This window comes from Egretta garzetta, unplaced genomic scaffold (assembly GCF_000687185.1).
Source record: "Egretta garzetta isolate BGI_Z169 unplaced genomic scaffold, ASM68718v1 scaffold404, whole genome shotgun sequence".
In the NCBI taxonomy this organism is placed as follows: domain Eukaryota; kingdom Metazoa; phylum Chordata; class Aves; order Pelecaniformes; family Ardeidae; genus Egretta; species Egretta garzetta.
Genome location: NW_009259323.1, coordinates 696,848 through 702,317, shown reverse-complemented (window position 1 = coordinate 702,317; position 5,470 = coordinate 696,848). Strand labels below are relative to the sequence as shown.

The 5,470-nt window shown below is 47.1% G+C and overlaps 1 protein-coding gene across 1 annotated transcript in view; it reads left to right on the top strand.

Moving 5' to 3' along the window:
* The first annotated feature begins 2,124 nt into the window (after window positions 1–2,124).
* Window positions 2,125–5,470, top strand: part of PLS3 (plastin 3) — a 51,454-nt gene continuing 48,108 nt past the window's right edge. Inside the window, exon 1 of the mRNA XM_035892176.1 lies at window positions 2,125–2,145. The gene's annotated coding sequence lies outside the window, so the exon portion shown is untranslated. The remainder of the gene's footprint in view (window positions 2,146–5,470) is intronic.

Genomic DNA, 5,470 nt, shown 5'->3' with positions numbered 1-5,470 from the left:
CGGCCCGGGCGGGCCGTGAGCTCCGCCGCCGGGGCGAGAGGGGCGCGCAGCGAAAGCCCCGACTTCTGCCAAACTTCGGGCTTTGTGCGAGCTGGTAGAGGCAGAGCCCGGCTGCAGGGGAGGGGAGGGGAGGGGAGGTGCTGCTTCCCGCTGCGGGTTCCCGCAGAGCAGTACCGAAAAGGGGATTCGGTTTGCTGGAACTTTTATCTTTTGTGCAGGGTAGCGTGCCCAAAAGCAGAAAAAGTGAGGAAATTGGAGCCGACTTTTAATCTAATTGAAGCGGGGTGAAATAATACGAATTAGTGGGACAGCTGTGTGGGTTTATTTTTATACCTCTCTAATTTGGACTGGGAGAGGAAGTGTCACCCTGCTCCCCTGAACAATGGCTTCTTGTTGGGAGCCTGCGAAGGGAAGGGCAGTGAATTTTTCAGGAGGTGAAGCTTTAGACTTTTCCTTTGCATAGGAAAGGCTGGGACACCCTGGCACTGGCTGTAAGTATTCTAATGGATAGCATCAAGTCCTGCTACTCGCAGAGGTGTGACAAACTCTGCAGGTGTGACTGATCTCCGGTTGTAAATTTTTATCTAAGTGGAAATAGTGGTGAGCCATGTGGGTGGGAATCTAACCACCAGTTAAGGCTTCCTTGGGACAGGCTGTATGTGTCTGCTCTGTAATAGCATCCATACCTTCAAGCAGGGCATCACTTGAACTCATTTGTTTCTTTTCAGGAGAGCTGTTGGTATAGCTCTGAGTAAATGCCATTGAATCAGCCTCCGAGGTTGTTATTGCTGTTACACAATCCCAGTGGAATGCATGTGCATATGAGAGCTGGGCTTCCTGTTTTTGGTCAGTCTGTAGAAGAGACTACAAAAGATAATAGATATCTCAGATAAATTGCTTTTGCATGAGAACTTGGAGCCATTGTTCAACCAGTAACAGTTGTGACTTCTCCAGTGAGCCTGGTAACCTGAGAAGAAAAACTCCTTAACGCTGGGGGACTTGCTTGGAGTAACTTTAAAGACAACAGCTGGAACCTGGATATAAAGAGGGAATAGTTACAGAGATCAACATATGTTAGTGCTGTGCATAATGATGTATAGAAATTCAATCTGTTTTGAAAAGAAATCTTGTGCAAAGAGGAGCTGCTGGTAGTTTGTCGGTGGAGAGAAGTGTTTCGGGGGGATTAGTGGACACAAGGCGAGTCCCCTGGGTGCAATATTCTGCAGCTGATTTCTGTCCCCGGGGGTGTTTGATGGCCTAGTGTGGGGTGTGTGCATGCAGAGAACTTAAATTCCAGATCTGCTGGTTTGCATCTGAATAACTCACTATTTTTTTAAAAAAAAAAAAAAGTTATAAAATAATTTGCTAAGAGAAATCTTTTCAAAACACTGCTGTTATCACAGCCTGTTAATCTTGCCAAAAGTTTAACAATTTGAGGATGTTGCTTGGTTGTAACCAAGCTCCTTTGAAGGAATTCTCTGCTTGTGAAAGGTGAATTATTCATTCTTTGTCTGGGTTAAGAGATCATAATGTGATTATTAAACTCAGCTATTCTGTGCTAGATATAACGAATTATGCTTAACCAGGGTCTTTGTTCTCATATCAAAGTTAATCTGACCAAGTTTCCCCTCCTATAAAGTAGGCAAACATCTCCCAAGATTAAAGAATGCCCAAAACTCCAGAAACCTATTTACTGGTTTTGGCTAGATTAGCTTCACAGTGGGGAGGGTTCTGGGGACTGATGACTACATTAGGTATTCGCTGATGGATGCTCGGATTTGGGATTAATGCAGAGGAACTCCTTCCCCTGGGGGTCCCTTAGTGACTTCTCTGCTCCGGGTTTCAATTGTTGTGAGATTAAGATGGTGAGTGAAGGAATTGCAGCCTTGTTAAATGGGTTTGCTGCTGAATCCACTCATGTGAGATCTTCTAGTAAGTTTTTCCTGTGTTTGCTTGGCTCTCTAGTGCAGCAACTCAACTGACTCTGGAGAAGTGGAAACACAACAGTTCTAACCTGAAGGAAGCAAATGAGAGTGCTACTCAGTGACTGATTGCGAAGGGTGTCAGGGACGGTAATTCAGTAAGCTCGCTTAAGCAGCTGCCAGTGATCTGAGTGATCCAAGTGCCTTGTGAATAGCTTTGTAGGTAAACTTCACATTTGGAAGTACTGTCTCTGCGTTTTGTGTAGTAAAACTGCAAGTGCTCCACTTCTTTGAGCATCCGTGCAGGAGCTGCGTTTTTGCTAATGTTTACACTGTAATGCATCAGAAGAGAAAGGCTTTTCTTCTTACACGATTGGCAGTGAGTTTAGGGAGGGTGTGCCCATCATCTTTCTAGAAGATATTTTAATCCACTTCCTTATCAAAATAGATGGTAGTGATCAGTAGTAAGTACACTTGATCACTTACGAGAGCTTCATTTAGCACTTGAGGTTGTCTTCGTGGTGGCATTTCAGGTGGTGGTAGTTTATTTGGTGATGTTGCCCAAGTACACCCTATCTGTGTTCTTGGTAACCTGTTTTGCATAGCATTAAATAATAGGTGCTGAAACACAAAGAGGCTGTGTTTTCAGCAAAACCAAAGGCCCAGTGAGTTCTACTTTATAGCAAATTTTTCAGGTGTTTTGTTTTTTTTTTTAAGTTATAATATTTTGCATCTCTTTCCTTCTTAAAGCGCTGAGTGCTATGGACCAGAATCCTCTGGGGATCTTTAGATACAGACCTGTTCGCTTGATCTTTCTTGCCTGTGAACTGCCTGTGGCAGCGGGAGCACTGGTAATGCAGTGTCTAAGCTGCTAGTGTTGTTCCCGCACAGGTTTGGTATAGATCCAGCAGTGGCCTGCAAAGCGCAGTCCCAGCTCAGTGATGGTGTTCGAGGGTGGCTCTTGACATCCCGTGTTGGGAGGCAGGTTAACCCTCTGCAGGGGCACGGTGATGCTTCTGATCAAGAAGAGAGTTAGAAAGCGGCTACTAACGGTTGGACTTGATGATCTTAAAGGTCTTTTTCAACCTAAATGATTCTATGAAAGCAAACGTGGAGACGGAAGGACAGAGATGTCAACTGCTATAGTGTTGCTTTGCAGTTTGCAGAGAGCCGGACAGGTAAAATTTGTGTGGCTACAACCTGGTTTTTTATCTGTGTGCCACAGAGTAGCAATAAACAGCAAAAGAAACATGGTTTAAGTTGGTGTTGTGTTCAGGCTTTGGGTATTACCTTTACCTCCATGTGTGTTAGAGCAGTAATTCAGTACAGAAAAGCAGATTCTCATCTCGCAGTGCCAGCTGTTTACACATGTGACTGACCAAGCTATCAACCTGCATGGTGCAATAACAGATCCTAATTTTTAACTTGCTAGTTACTACTGAGAGGTTCCTTGTCGTATTAGAAACAGCCACAATACAATGTGTTAATATTTATTAACTAATTACTGAGCTTTGCATACCCAGCACTTTTTGAACTAAGTATTATCATGCATTAAGTATTCTGTGTATCTTTTTGGACACTGAGCTCATGGAGTAATTAAAGCTGCTAATTATATCAAATAAACCCTAACATGAATCCAGAAACTTCTTCCACCAGATCTGTGTGAAAGGTAGAGTTAAATGCTGAATGTAAAAACTTTATCGAACACCCTCAACGCATATGCAGAGCAAAACATTCCTGAGTATCTTTTAATTTCAAGCGTGTTGCAAAACTGAGACCAACTCTTTTGATGAGGGCGATGCAAGGCTGCGTTCAATCGGTATTTGTTGGGTTACTCTAATGAATGTCACAGTATCACCTTGCTCTTTCCTGTCCCTGGTCCCCAAACCCTTCGATAGGCATCTATTGACATCTTTGCTCATATGTTCCTGTGGGCACTTTGGGAACTGGGTTATTGCACAAGCAGCAGTGGCCGTGTTTGTGGTGAGTAGGTGTTGGCTGAGCTCTGCCTGCGGCGCTGCCGGTGGGGGGTACGTGGAAGGACTGTTGGACCATCCCAGAGAGTCGCTCAGGTGCTAACACAGAATCACCTTTCCCTGCTTGCACCATTAAAGCCCTTTTCCAGCCCAGAGGTACCTGCTACTCTTGCTGCTAGTAGACGAGTAGGTGGGAATGGTGAGAGGTGTGATCTCATGGTTGAAGGCAGTTGGGTGATGGTCTGACATCTGGGCTCTGGGTGGTGTGGCTGGGAGGAATGATGCTAACTGACCCTCCTGGAGGTCCTCTGAGCAGTGGCAGCTCAGCTGACAGCGACCGGGCAGATGTAATCGCTTTCAGCCATGTGACTGCTGGCTGTGAATGCACTACTGTTGTGTCCCCTGCTCTGCACACTCGGGTCTGGGTGTTCATATGGGTGTACTGTCTCTCTCGGGTTTATTGGATGGCAGGGAATTAAAAGTAGGTATCCCCAATGTGGTGGGTGCTGGCGGTGGGTAGGGACACTGCAGCATTTAGTACGGCTTCAGTCTTAGCAGCTGCCTGCTTTGTGCTCTTCAGTGCTGAAGTTGTAGACAGACAGGGCAAGCCTGACCCGTCACTTCACCAGTGTTTCCTGGCCTGGATGTTCTTCCTGCCTCTAGGTCAGGTTTTTTCTGAAGCAGAGGTGTCGATAACGACTCTTCAACACGTTCTGCGCCGTGAGATTCACTTGGAGCACTGCAGCGTGGCCTGTGAGAAGTCTCCTGGTTTTGTGTGGATCCCTTTCCCAAGTGAAGGGCTAGGTTAGGTGTAGATCTCCTCCGCTTTACCAGCAAGTAGCATGAGCCTGGCTGGGTGGCATTGCCACACCATGCCGTCAGCTTGGGGACAGGGAATCCCAGCTGTCAGAAATCCTCCTGCCCTGTCTTGCTGTGCTGCAAGCCCCCAGCCCACCCCAGTCTCCCTGGCACATCCCACCAGCCCATCTCCTGGGGTGGGTCTGCTGTGGCACTGAGTACCTGCTGCCTGTGGAGGGCGATGGATGCCCGCCCTTTTAATTGGTGATCAAAGAGATGATTTGATTACAGGCAAAAGATGGGACTTAGGAGTGTTTGTGGCTGCAGAGCCCAACCTTGGTCAGCAGGTGCTGTGTTTGAGACTTCAGGAATTTGGTGTGACCCTGTGTGATAAGGTGTTGGTGTATCCTATGTGATCTGCCAGTCACGTAAAGAGCAACCTGTCTTCTCGTATTGGCTGAGCAAGAAAATGTGATGAATCAATGGGGCTAGAAGGCAGAAGTCTCCACTTAAAAGGGCTGGAGAGCAGGGTGGGAGGAGAGGATGTGCCCATCTGCCCTCTGCTAATACCAGGCTGTTTGATCTGGAGGTGGTGGCATTGGAGGTTATTGAGCTCTTCCCTGCAGTGGGTATCTCTGACGTCAGTGCTGCCTTCAGGCAGCTGCCCTGACATCAGGGCTGCCTGCTTGGCCTGGTCTACCCTCTCCCAGCAGGTCTATTCCCACCGGAGGGGTGTGGACCTCCCCAGACAGGGTGCTGAGCTGTGGTGGCTGG